The 14,435-nt window shown below is 45.4% G+C and overlaps 1 protein-coding gene across 2 annotated transcripts in view; it reads right to left on the reverse strand.

The window, feature by feature from the left end:
- The window catches only part of LOC143767676 (uncharacterized), a 70,168-nt gene extending 66,946 nt beyond the window's left edge, over positions 1–3,222 (reverse strand). Inside the window, exon 1 of one of the 2 annotated variants that reach the window (XM_077256152.1) lies at positions 3,032–3,222. The gene's annotated coding sequence lies outside the window, so the exon portion shown is untranslated. The remainder of the gene's footprint in view (positions 1–3,031) is intronic. The other variant, XM_077256153.1, reaches the window with a different exon arrangement.
- Positions 3,223–14,435: the final 11,213 nt, after the last annotated feature.

The following is a 14,435-nucleotide window of genomic DNA, read 5'->3' on the forward strand; positions in this document are numbered from 1 at the left end:
CCAGAAAAATCAACAGGAGAGGTAATATTCCAGGTCACATCGGAATATCTTGATAAAAGTGGGCTTACATGGGACAACTGCACAGGTGTCTGCACTGATGGAGCCGCAGCCATGGTCGGGCGCATCAAAGGCTTTGTAAGTAGGGTTAAAGAAAGAAACCCAGATGTTCTTGTTACCCACTGTTTCTTGCACCGTGAGGTCCTCGTTGCAAAGACCTTACCAGCAGATCTAGCTCCCATGTTGGATGATGTTGTGCGCATAGTGAACTTTGTGAAGACGCGACCTTTGAGATGTCGCTTATTTGCGTCTTTGTGTACAGAAATGGGAGCGGAACATAAAATCTTATTGCTCCACACGGAGGTCAGGTGGCTGTCACGCGGCAAAGTGCTGGCCCGTGTGTATGAGTTGCGAGAGGAACTTAAAATATTTCTGACAAGCGAGAGGTCCGATTATTCAAAGCTGCTTGCAAGTGATGAGTGGTGTGCAAAGCTGGCATACCTGGCTGATATATTTCAATATCTGAATTAACTAAACACACGGATGCAAGGCCGAAATGAAAACCTGCTTACAAGCACTGATAAAATGAACGGATTCCGTTTAAAGTTGCAGCTCTGGCAGCAACATGTGCAGGGTGGCAACCTTCAGATGTTCCCGCTCACCGAGAAACTGCATGATGACAACACTGCTGCAATGTGCGAGGTGATTGGCAGACATTTGAAAACTCTCGAGGAGAAGTTATCGTTTTATTTCTCTTCAACCTTCACAGAATGCCTTGACTGGGTTAGGGACCCATACAGCTCATTATCCGTTGCTGGAAAGGACATGACTTTAAAGGAGCAAGAGGAACTCATTGAACTGAAGCAAGATCGCGGTTTAAAGCTAAAGTTTGCTGATCTTCCTTTGGACAGTTTTTGGTTAGCTGTTGCCAAGGAGTTCCCCATTCTGGCCAACAAAGCTATTTTGACATTGCTCCCATTTTCGACCCCATATCTATGTGAGCTGGGCTTCTCAAGCTTGACTGCGATAAAAACTAAAAACAGGGAGAGACTGAGAACTGTTGAGGAAGAGCTTCGTGTGTGTCTTTCCACCATTCCTGCCAGGATATCCCTTTTGTGTTTATCGAAACAGGCCCAGGTTTCACACTGAGTGAGTATAAATACATTTAGAATCTATATTATTAACTATATGTAGAATATGTACTGTTTTAGTGTCATTTTGTGCCATTTTGGTTGGTGGTGTGCCCCGGGATTTTTTAAGTATAAAAAGTGTGCCGCGGCTCAAAAAAGGTTGAAAATCACTGTTCTAGATAACTGTGTTATTGACTGCAGAGACAAGACCTGGCTGGAAGAAGTGATGGCAGTCTGTCCTGGATGAAGATGAAAAGCAAAGATGAAGGACTTTACCTAGAGACGTCACTGGTGAGTCAGTGTGTTACCTGTACACTGTCACTATACACTGTTATATACATTGGTCCTGTGCACATTGTCACCAGTGATCACTGTATTACCTTTAAACTGACACTATATACAGAGCTCCTGTGTATAATGTCATTGATCACCTTATAGCCTGTACAATATATACAGTGCTCGTGTGCATAATATCACTGTTGATCACTGTATTACCTGTACACTGACACTGAATACAGAGCTCCTGTGTATAATGTCACTGGCGATCACTGTATTACCTGTACACTGTACAATATATATATATATATAGAGCTCCTGTGTATAATGTCATCGGTAATCACTGTATTACCTGTTCACAGACACTGTGTACTAAGCACAGATCTCCTGTGTATAATGGCACTTATGGTCATATTAGTATTGTTTTTTTAGTTATGATCAGTATTGTAGTATTCAGTCACTATGTGGTGGTAATATGTTGTCCGGCCATGGTGTGGCGGTATTTGCTCCTTGTTTGTGCTGTTATTTGGTCACTATGTGGTGGTAATATGTGGTTTGGTCATGGTGTGGTGGTATTTGCTCCTTGTATTTGCTATTATTTGGTCAAAATGTGGCGGTAATATGTGATCTGTACATGGTGTGGTGGTATTTGTCCCTTGTGATATTATTTGTCATTTAAAAAATTGAAAAATAAATAAAAATATACCAAAATTGTATTGGATAATTTAACAAATGGTTAATAGGTTAGAGTAGAGTAGGGCCCAGCCAAAATAGTCTACATTATCGTGGTGGCGACTTAAAAAAGTCTTTTGGCCAAAACAAAAGCTGCTGGTTATATGTGTGATCTGGTGATGGGAACTGTCAATGTGTGATTGGTGAGAAGTGGAGTTTTTTCACGAGAGAGCAGTGGGGTTGTGGACAGTTCGAGGAATGGAGCCTGGACGGAGCCTCAAGGTGGCCCCAAAAATATTTCCAGTATGGGGCCCTGAAATTCCTAGTAGCAGCCCTGACTGTGGGAACGTTATACTGTGTGTGGTGGGGGATGGCAGTACTGTGGGAATATTATGCTGTGGGGGGCATGATAGATACTACATAAGGAGCATTACACTGTGTGGGGACAAAGAAAAGGGGCCCTGTACTATGAGAACTATCCGTTCCCTCACTTCCTGTCTACCAAAGTTGGGTCGTATGTATCTATTAGGCTACGTTCACATTTGCGTTGTGCGCCGCAGCGTCGGCGCCGCAGCGCACAACGCAAACAAAAACGCAGCAAAACGCATGCACAACGCTGCGTTTTGCGCCGCATGCGTCGTTTTTTTCATTGAATTTGGACGCAGCAAAAATGCAACTTGCTGCGTCCTCTGCGCCCCGACGCGGGCGCCGCAGCGACGCATGCGGCGCAAAACGCAAGTGCGCCGCATGTCCATGCGCCCCCATGTTAAATATAGGGGCGCATGACGCATGCGGCGCCGCTGCGGCGCTGGCCGCAAATGTGAACGTAGCCTTACAGGAAACAGAACAAAAACGCAATGATTCTTATAAAGTGGCAACAAAAACCCCAAAAGAGTCTCAGTGCAGAAGGGGTTAATGCCCCCCGCGCTCAGTAATGGGGAATCTCCAGCACCTACCTCCACCTGCAGAGCCGCACTCCACATATATGGCTGCTCTGTGCGCACAGGACCTGTGATGAGGTCACAGGAGGGGAGGAGTCAGGGGTCACATGATCAGGGGCCTCAGTGAATGATATCTGTAGTGCAGACCCTACATGGAAACTTCTCCTCAGTCAGTGACATTCCCGCCATTATTCCCCCTCACTACTGGCACAATTCCCCCGCGCCGCCTTTTCTACACAGTGTTATGTGTGGAATGTAACGTGTGATTTCTCTGGAGACAAATAGACCCCACACATGAGGGAATTATCACCAGTTACCGGACGTCTACTATATGGCGACATATTTCTCTTGACTTATTGTATTTTATTATAGTGGTAACATTTCTTTGATATGACTTGTGTTTATTTGTGAAAAAATCTGAAATTTGATGAAAATTTTGAAAATGTTGAAATAATCAAATTTTTCACTTTTATGCAGATTAAATCAGAGAGCTAGGTCACACAAAACAGTTAATAAATAACATTTACCACATGTCTACATCAGCACAATTTTGGAAACATATTTTTTTTTGCTAGGGAGTTATAAGGGTTAAAAGTTGACCAGCAAATTTTATTATTTTTGCCCATAAATTTACAAAACCATTTTCTTACGGACCACCTCACATTTGAAATGACTATAAGGGGCCTATATGACAGAAAATACCCAAAAGTGACACCATTCTAAAAACTGCCCCCCTCAAGGTTCTCAAAACCACATTCAACAAGTTTATTAACCCTTCAGGTGTTTCACAGGAATAAGTGGAACAAGTAAGGAAAAAAAATGAACATTTAACTTTTTTTCACAAATAATTTTACATTAGACACCATTTTTTTATTTTCGTAAGGGTACCAGGAGAAAACAAACTGCAAAATTGTTTGTGCATTTACTCCTGAGCACGCTGATACCGCATATGTTGAGGAAAACTACTGTTTGGGCGCACGGCAGGCCTCGGAAGGGAAGGAGCACTATTTTACTCTTTGAATCTAAAAAAATTGCTGGAATTATTAGCAGACACCGTGTCGCGTTTGGAGAGCCCCTGAAGTGCCCAAAGAGTAGAAATTCCCTCAAGTGACCCCATTTTGGAAACTAGATCTCTCAAGGAACTTATCTAGAGGTATGGTGAGCACCTTAAACCCCCAGGTGTTTCATAGACGTTTATAACGTTGTGCAATGAAGATAAAAAAAAACCTCAAATTTTCCCATCAAAAATAATCTTTTTGGCCCCAAATTTTTTTTTACAAGGTTAACAGAAAATGAACCTCAAAATTAGTTTTGGAATTTCTCCTGAGTTGTGATGGGCGAACCCCTGGATGCTCAGTTAAAAACAATACCCGAACCTGGAACCCTTTCACTTGAATAGGGGGCCCGAACATCCGGTATTTGCCACGCTGTCATGTACATGACAGCGCAGCAAACACTGCCTCTGATCGGCAGTTAAATCATTACCGCTGGTCAGAGAGCTGCGACTCTCAGGCAAATGACAGGGTAAGCCTGCAGCTGTGACTGTAAGTAAAAGGTTTACCTCCGGTCACTGGCATCAGCTGATGGGACTACTACTCCCATCAAATTGAAAAAATTGAGATGCGTAGCACATAATTTGACCAATTCATGCATGCCCAGCAGCCAACAATAAAGCGGTCTCAAAATTGCTGGGAACCTATGTGTCTATTGTGAATATCTCTCTTAGGCTGAAGTCTGAATTTCTGACTAGATGTGAATACCTCTTTTTAAAGCCTGATTTCATGATCGGAAACACAACTGTCACGACTCGGATGTCTAGTGACCAGGGACAGGGGCTCCTTCCCTGCCCCTAAAAACATATAAACTAAAAGGTGTAAAATGAACACAAATACTCAAAACCCATCATAAAAATGTAGAATTTTATTGAATGACAAAAAATATATAAAATATAATACGTCAAATACCAAAGTTGGCAAGAAGATGGCACCACAGGGTAACAGATCAGCAAATCCCTCAAGAAAATGATTTCAACAATAAAAAAAATGTGATAGTGAGGTAACTGTAAAAAAAAGAAATGTGAAAATAAAATGCAGTGAAAAAACATCAACATTTCTGTGAGGTTAAGTAACTACTGTGAGTATGCTGTGGAGCCAACCTGTCCCAAAAGAGCACCCTAGCTCGTCCTGTTCCCCGGGTTATTTCTGAAGGTGAAGATGCCGGGGCCACATACCTTGCCTTATCTCCTAAATCTGCCTTCCATCTGTTCCCTTCCCCCACAAAGAGAAGAGGGGAGCAGTTGTGCACTGCAGTACACCAACTAGACGAACAAGGCAACACAAACAAGGGTAACTGAAAATACCAGGCATACAAATCTTCACTCACATATAACAGAGAAATACACCAGAGCGTGGAGGATGCGGAAAAACCAAAGTAGGAGAAGGAAAGGGGATTATCACACTTACAAACCCAAGCAACAGTCACAGATAAATCCACCAAACTCCCTCTCATATAACCACCATACAACTATCCTCCCAGCCATGTAACATAAGGCTCACATTTGCGTATATGTGCGCAGCGTATCATCTGCATGCGCAAATGCATGTTTACGCAGCAATTTTTATCCGCATCCGCTTATGCATGACGGCAAAAAACCGCTGCGTGTGCATGCATTTGTATGCATTTTTGCCTGTGTTTGCGTTGTTTATGTGCAACACCTGCTAGGGTATTCGGAACCGGGTCAGATGATTCTTAAAGGGGTGGTCACAGCAGCAGTGAACCGGTCCGTTGCCCTGGGCGCGCAATAAAAAGGGAATGAAGGAAATGTTTGTAGGGGATAAAGGAATTGGTTGTGACACCACCTGTGGTACACGGCCAGGGATGGCCGACGCTGCTTAAAGGGATCACTGGGTCTTATGGTGTCACAGCAGAGTTGGTATAGCTCCCGACAGGTAGAGCCTAGCCCCAGTACAGTTATAGGACAAAACAGTTAAAGGAGTGTAGTAAAGTTCTGATGATGGGCAAGGGCAAGTGTCGCAGGAAAGAATTGAGAGGACTCAGCAAGATGCAGTCTTCACGCTTTACTCACTGTTCAGTTGTTATTCCCCAGCCAGGGTGCTGTGTCCTCTGTTGTGGATTCTGTTTGTGGGCTCCCTCTGGTGGTTACTGCTGGTACTGGGTGACTTTGGTGGGTTGCGGCCTTTGGTTTCCTCCTGTCCATCAGAGGCTGGGTGTTTCCTATTTTACCTGGCCTTTCTGTCATTCCCTTGCCGGCTATCAATGTATTCAGATGTGCTCTGTTTGGTTCCTGCCTACCTGCTCCCAGATCTTTCAGGATAAGCTAAGTGCTGATTTTCAGTTGTTTGGTTTTTTGTCCAGCTTGCTTATTATGTCTCTATGCTAGCTGGTAGCTCTAGTGGACTGAGGTTCTCCCCATGTGCCATGAGTTGGCACATGGGTTCTTGTAATCTCAGGATGGTTTTTTGATTAGGGTTTTTTGCTGACCGCTCAGACCCCTTTTGTATCGTTCTGCTTTCTAGTTTACAGCGGGCCTCAATTTGCTAAACCTATATATATCATCTCTATGTGTGTGCCTTCCTCTCATTTCACCGTCAATACATGTGGGGGGCAACTATACCTTTTGGGGTTCATCCCTCTGGAGGCAAGTGAGGTCTTTATTTTCTCTGCAGTACTAGTTAGCTCTTAGGCTGGTGCGTGGCGTCTAGAACCAACGTAGGCACGCTCCCTGGCTATCTTTAGTTGCGTTTGTCAGGCGTAGGGCAGCGGTCAGCCCAGGTTCCATCACCCTAGAGCTCGTCCGTTATTTATTTGTACCTTGCTTGTCCTGTGCTATCCCTAGCCATTGGGGATTCATGACAGTCCTCCAGGTCAGTGGTCCAGGAAACTCTCCGGTAACTTTGGGCTCCTGTCCAGAACCTCCTTTTTATATGCCTTTCCTGGCTGTCTCACTGCACTGTCTGCCTTCTCTCCTGCCCTGCGCTTCACACCCAGTGTCCCAAGCTGGTAGTTGCGACATCTTCACTGTCCCCTTGACCCTCTATGTCTACCTTTTCAGCGAAGTAGGTGCGAGCTTGTCTGTCGCGCTTACAAACACGACAGCCTTCGGGTTCCTATTTGAGACCTGTAGTTCTTCCACTAGATCAGGGGCCGGTTCCTCTTTCTGCGACCTGGTCCCTGCACCTGACGCTGGTCAGCCTGGATGTAGGCATCTGCACTTCCGTTCCCCTAGGACCCCCTTCTTTCCTCCTGGGAGCTTCTTTCCTTTCTCTCTCTTCAGACTGACTGGAGCTGCAGACCCACACTGTTGTGAACTCTGTTTTTGGGCTCCCTCTTGTGGTCACAACTGGTACTGTGTAGTGCTGTCTTTGGGCTCCCTCTGGTGGTTCTTTGTGTCATTCTGCAGGTCTGAGGCTGATCAGCTGTCTCGTTATCTGTTAGCTGGTTTCCTATTTAGTTCACCTGGACTCTCAGTTGTTGCCTGCTGTCAATGTCTTCAGTGCTATTTTGGAGCTCTCCTGCAGTCCTTCATTATCAGTCTCTTCAAGAGAAGCTAAGTTTTGCTTGATTCATTTTTTGACCATCAGTGGTCATATGTTTCTTGGTTTATTTTTGTTTTCTTGCCCAGCTTGCTAATACGTGATTTCCTTGCTTGCTGGTAGCTCTAGGGGGCTGAGTTTCTCCCCTCACACCGTTAGTTGGTGTGGGGGTTCTTGTATTCTCAGCGTGGATATTTTGCATAGGGTTTTTTACTGACCGCACAGTTCACTATCTGTCTTCTGCTATCTAGTATTAGCGGGCCTCATTTGCTGAATCTGTTTTCATTTCTACGTTTGTGTTTTCCCCTTACCTCACCGTTATTATTTGTTGGGGGCTTCCTATATCTTTGGGGTGATTTCTCTTGAGGCAAGTGAGGTCTTACTTTCCCTCCAGGAGTAGATAGTTTCTCAGGCTGTGTCGAGACGTCCAGGATTTTAGGCACGTTCACCAGCTACCTTTAGTGTGTTGGTTAGGATCAGGTTTGTGGTCAGTTCAGTTACCACCTCCCTAGAGCTCGTGTCTATGTTCATAAACTTAGCTAGTCCGTTTTGTGATCCTCAGCCACTAGGATCATAACAGTACAGCAGGCCAACAAGTGTTTAATGCATCGCAGAAGTGGGATAAGAGAAGCCCTGAGTACATTTTTTTTTTCCTCTCTATCTTTGCTGCAGTCTGTCCAGCTTCTCTCATCCCCTTAATCTCTGGGTGGTTTTGTGTTCAGCTGCAGACATGGATATTCAGAGTCTGACTTCTAGTGTGGATCATCTTGCTGCAAGGGTGCAAAGCATTCAGGATTTTGTTGTTCATAGCCCTATGTCAGAGCCAAAAATACCTATTCCTGAGTTGTTTTCTGGAGATAGATCTAGGTTTCTGAATTTTAAGAATAATTGTAAATTATTTCTATCTTTGAGACCTCGTTCTTCTGGTGATTCCGCTCAGCAAGTTAGAATTGTTATCTCCTTTTTACGTGGCGACCCCCAAGATTGGGCTTTCTCTCTGGTGCCAGGAGATCCTGCATTGCTGAATGTGGATGCGTTTTTTCTGGACTGCTTTATGAGGAACCTAATCTTGAGAACCAGGGAGAAAAGGCCTTGCTGGCTCTTTCTCAGGGCCAGGATGAAGCGGAGGTGTATTGTCAAAAATTTCGGAAATGGTCAGTGCTTACTCAATGGAATGAGTGTGCCCTGGCTGCAAATTTCAGAGAAGGTCTTTCTGAAGCCATTAAGAATGTTATGGTGGGGTTCCCCACGCCTGCAAATCTGAATGACTCAATGGCTTTGGCCATTCAGATTGATCGGCGTTTGCGGGAGCGCAAATCTGCGCACCATCTGGCGGTGTTTTCTGAACAGAGACCTGAGTCTATGCAATGTGACCGAGTTCTGACCAGAATTGAGCGGCAAAATCATAGACGTCAAAATGGGTTGTGCTTTTACTGTGGTGATTCAACTCATGTTATCTCAGCATGCTCTAAGCGCGTTAAAAAAATCGCTAAACCTGTCACCATTGGTACTGTACAGCCTAAATTCATTTTGTCTGTTACTTTAATTTGTTCTTTGTCATCCTACTCGGTTATGGCTTTTGTGGATTCAGGTGCTGCCCTGAATCTGATGGATTTGTCGTTTGCCAGGCGCTGTGGTTTTGTCCTGGAGCCTTTGGAATTCCCTATTCCACTGAGGGGAATTGATGCTACACCATTGGCTGAGAATAAGCCTCAATATTGGACTCAAGTGACCATGTGCATGACTCCTGTGCATCAGGAGGTGATTCGCTTTCTTGTGCTGCATAATTTGCATGATGTTGTCGTGTTGGGTCTGCCATGGCTGCAGGCCCATAATCCAGTTCTGGATTGGAAAGCTATGTCTGTGTCAAGTTGGGGTTGCCAGGGGATTCATGGCGATGCTCCTTTGGTATCAATTGCTTCTTCCACTCCTTCTGAGGTCCCTGAGTTTTTGTCGGACTACCAGGATGTATTTGATGAGCCCAGATCCGGTGCCCTGCCTCCTCACAGGGATTGTGATTGTGCTATAAATTTGATTCCTGGTATTAAGTTCCCTAAGGGACGACTTTTTAATTTGTCTGTACCAGAACATGCCGCAATGCGGAGCTATATAAAGGAGTCTTTAGAGAAGGGACATATTCGCCCGTCCTCCTCCTCTCTTGGTGCAGGATTCTTTTTTGTGGCCAAGAAGAGACCTTGTATAGATTATCGTCTTCTAAATAAAATCACGGTCAAATTTCAGTATCCTTTGCCATTGTTGTCTGATCTGTTTGCTCATATTAAGGGGTCCAGTTGGTTCACCAAGATAGATCTTCGTGGTGCGTATAACCTTCTGCGCATTAAGCAGGGGGATGAATGGAAAACAGCATTTAATACGCCCGAAGGTCATTTTGAGTACTTGGTGATGCCTTTTGGACTCTCTAATGCTCCTTCTGTGTTCCAGTCCTTCATGCATGACATCTTCCGAGAATATCTGGATAAATTTATGATTGTGTATCTGGATGACATTTTGGTCCTTTCTGAGGACTGGGAGTCCCATGTGAAGCAGGTCAGGATGGTATTTCAGGTCCTGCGTGCTATTGCCTTATTTGTGAAGGGCTCAAAATGTCTCTTCGGAGTACAGAAGGTTTCCTTTTTGTGTTTTATTTTTTCTCCTTCTACTATTGAGATGGACCCAGTCAAGGTCCAGGCTATTCATGACTGGACTCAGCCTACATCTGTTAAGAGTCTTCAGAAGTTCTTGGGTTTTGCTAATTTTTACCGTCGCTTCATTGCTAATTTTTCTGGCGTGGTTAAACCCTTGACGGATTTGACCAAGAAGGGTTCTGATGTGACTAATTGGTCTCCTGCGGCCGTGGAAGCCTTTCGGGAGCTGAAGCGCCGGTTTTCTTCGGCTCCAGTTTTGTGTCAGCCTGATGTCTCTCTTCCTTTTCAGGTCGAGGTTGATGCTTCTGAAATTGGAGCAGGGGCTGTTTTGTCACAGAGAAGCTCTGATTGCTCTGTGATGAAGCCTTGTGCTTTCTTTTCAAGAAAGTTTTTGCCTGCCGAGCGGAATTATGATGTTGGTAATCGGGAATTGTTGGCTATGAAGTGGGCATTTGAGGAGTGGCGACATTGGCTCGAGGGAGCTAAGCATCGTGTAGTGGTCTTAACTGATCACAAAAATCTGATTTATCTCGAGTCTGCCAAGCGGTTGAATCCTAGACAGGCTCGTTGGTCGTTGTTTTTCTCCCGTTTCGATTTCGTGGTCTCGTACCTGCCTGGTTCGAAGAACGTGAAGGCTGATGCTCTTTCTAGGAGTTTTGTGCCTGACTCTCCGGGAGTTTCAGAGCCGGCTGGTATCCTCAGAGAGGGAGTGATTTTGTCTGCCATTTCCCCAGATTTGCGACGAGTGCTGCAGAAATTTCAGGCAGATAGACCTGACCGTTGCCCACCAGAGAGACTGTTTGTCCCAGATAGATGGACCAGCAGAGTTATTTCCGAGGTTCATTCTTCGGTGTTGGCAGGCCATCCTGGGATTTTTGGTACCAGAGATTTGGTGGCTAGGTCCTTCTGGTGGCCTTCCTTGTCGCGGGATGTGCGTTCCTTTGTGCAGTCCTGTGGGATTTGTGCTCGGGCTAAGCCTTGCTGTTCTCGTGCCAGCGGTTTGCTTTTGCCTTTGCCTGTCCCGAAGAGGCCTTGGACGCACATTTCCGTGGATTTCATTTCGGATCTTCCAGTCTCTCAGAGAATGTCTGTCATCTGGGTGGTGTGTGATCGTTTTTCCAAAATGGTCCATTTGGTGCCCTTGCCTAAGTTGCCTTCCTCCTCCTATTTGGTTCCTCTATTTTTTCAGAATGTGGTTCGCTTGCACGGCATCCCTGAGAATATTGTGTCTGACAGAGGATCCCAGTTTGTGTCCAGATTTTGGCGGATCTTTTGTGCTAAGATGGGCATTGATTTGTCTTTTTCGTCGGCCTTCCATCCTCAGACGAATGGCCAAACCGAGCGAACTAATCAGACCTTGGAAACTTATTTGAGATGTTTTGTTTCTGCTGATCAGGTGATCAGGATGATTGGGTGACTTTTTTGCCATTGGCCGAGTTTGCCCTTAATAATCGGGCTAGTTCTGCTACTTTGGTTTCGCCTTTTTTCTGCAATTCTGGTTTTCATCCTCGTTTTTCCTCGGGTCAGGTTGAGCCTTCCGACTGTCCTGGGGTGGATTCTGTGGTGGATAGGTTGCAACAGATTTGGAACTATGTGGTGGACAATTTGAAGTTGTCACAGGAGAAGGCTCAGCGCTTTGCCAACCGCCGTCGCGGTGTGGGTCCCCGACTTCTTGTTGGGGATTTGGTGTGGCTGTCTTCTCGGTATGTTCCTATGAAGGTTTCCTCTCCTAAATTCAAGCCTCGCTTCATCGGTCCTTATAAGATTTTGGAAATCCTTAACCCGGTGTCATTTCGTTTGGACCTCCCAGCGTCGTTTGCCATTCATAACGTGTTCCATAGGTCTTTGTTGCGGAGGTATGTGGTGCCTGTGGTTCCTTCTGTTGAACCCCCTGCTCCGGTGCTGGTTGAGGGCGAATTGGAGTACGTGGTGGAGAAGATCTTGGATTCTCGTATTTCTAGACGGAGGCTTCAGTATTTGGTTAAGTGGAAGGGCTATGGTCAGGAGGATAATTCCTGGGTTGTCGCCTCCGATGTTCATGCGGCCGATTTGGTTCATGCCTTCCATGTGGCTCATCCTGATCGCCCTGGGGGTTTTGATGAGGGTTCGGTGACCCCTCCTCAAGGGGGGGGTACTGTTGTGAACTCTGTTTTTAGGCTCCCTCTTGTGGTCACAACTGGTACTGTGTAGTGCTGTCTTTGGGCTCCCTCTGGTGGTTCTTTGTGTCATTCTGCAGGTCTGAGGCTGATCAGCTGTCTCGTTATCTGTTAGCTGGTTTCCTATTTAGTTCACCTGGACTCTCAGTTGTTGCCTGCTGTCAATGTCTTCAGTGCTATTTTGGAGCTCTCCTGCAGTCCTTCGTTATCAGTCTCTTCAAGAGAAGCTAAGTTTTGCTTGATTCATTTTTTGACCATCAGTGGTCATATGTTTCTTGGTTTATTTTTGTTTTCTTGCCCAGCTTGCTAATATGTGATTTCCTTTCTTGCTGGTAGCTCTAGAGGGCTGAGTTTCTCCCCTCACACCGTTAGTTGGTGTGGGGGTTCTTGTATTCTCAGCGTGGATATTTTGCATAGGGTTTTTTACTGACCGCACAGTTCACTATCTGTCTTCTGCTATCTAGTATTAGCGGGCCTCATTTGCTGAATCTGTTTTCATTTCTACGTTTGTGTTTTCCCCTTACCTCACCGTTATTATTTGTTGGGGGCTTCCTATATCTTTGGGGTGATTTCTCTTGAGGCAAGTGAGGTCTTACTTTCCCTCCAGGAGTAGATAGTTTCTCAGGCTGTGTCGAGACGTCCAGGATTTTAGGCACATTCACCAGCTACCTTTAGTGTGTTGGTTAGGATCAGGTTTGCGGTCAGTTCAGTTACCACCTCCCTAGAGCTCGTGTCTATGTTCATAAACTTAACTAGTCCGTTTTGTGATCCTCAGCCACTAGGATCATAACACCACACGTCTGCTCTGCTCCACTTCACCTCACAGACTCCCTTGTTATGATCTGGTGGCCTAGGAGCAGCATTAGATGTACTCTGGAGAAGGTGGTATCTGTACTGACCGCGGACCCTGAACTTAACACCGCAACTAGAAGTAGCCGTGGGATGTACCTACTGATCCTAGACACCTCGACACAGCCGGAGGACTAATTAACCCTATAGATAGAAAAGGGAAAACTATCTCGCCTCAGAGAAAATCCCCAAAGGATATACAGCCCCCCACAAATATTGACTGTGAGAGGAGAGGAAAAAACATACACAGGCTGAAAACAGGATTTAGCAAAGGAGGCCAATCTAGCTAAATAGGAAAGATAGGACAGAGAACTATGCGGTCAGTATTAAAATACTAGGAAATATCCACCACAGAAAATACAAAAAGTCCACATCTAACTAAAGACATGGAGGGTATATCTGCCTCTCCAGAGATTCCAGCTTGGCTGCATAAATCCTTACACAGATTAAGCTGGACAAGAAAAAACAAGAAATGCACTGAACAATAAGGCCCACAAAATGTGGGCTGCAAAAACGAGCAGGACTTATCTTGTTGAAAATAACAGCAAGCAGGAGAGACCAGGAAGGGATGTGAATCCTCCAGAAACAATGGACAACTGGCACTGACTAAAGGGTGAAGCCAGACTAAATAGCCCAGTCCAAAGTGGACACACCTGATGACTGCTGTGAAGGACAGACAGCAGCGCTACCACTTGTAACCACCGGAGGGAGCCCAAGAACAGAATTCACAACACTCCCTCTCAAGTCTGGTCTTCTCTCTGTCTTCTCACAGACTGACTGACTTCCTCTCTCTCTCCTCCCATTCCCCACTTTCTCCACCCACACCCTCTACCTAATCCCTCCCTGGCCCGGAGAGGTCTGATGTTGGGTGCTAGTGTTAGGGTTCTGGGCAGTGTCTCCTACTTACCAGAGAGTTGGGGTACCACACCTCTGGCTGAGATGCAGTACCTCTGTGGCGTCTGGACCTTCAGGGGCGCCACATACCCCCTCCCCCCATTAAACACAGCACATCTCGGGCTGGAACAAAGCAAAAACAGGTGAATACATACAAAAATTTTGTGGAATGCATTCCAACAGGTAACATCAACTCATTTTCCCTTTGTGGGAGGTGCTTTTTTTAAACGTTACACTTAAAGATGCAAAACATTCTGAAAGTGCAAAACATATTGAAAGTGCAAAACATTTTAAAATTGCAAAACATTCATTTAAGTGCAAC

The sequence above is a fragment of the Ranitomeya variabilis genome, chromosome 4 (assembly GCF_051348905.1).
Source record: "Ranitomeya variabilis isolate aRanVar5 chromosome 4, aRanVar5.hap1, whole genome shotgun sequence".
NCBI lineage: Eukaryota > Metazoa > Chordata > Amphibia > Anura > Dendrobatidae > Ranitomeya > Ranitomeya variabilis.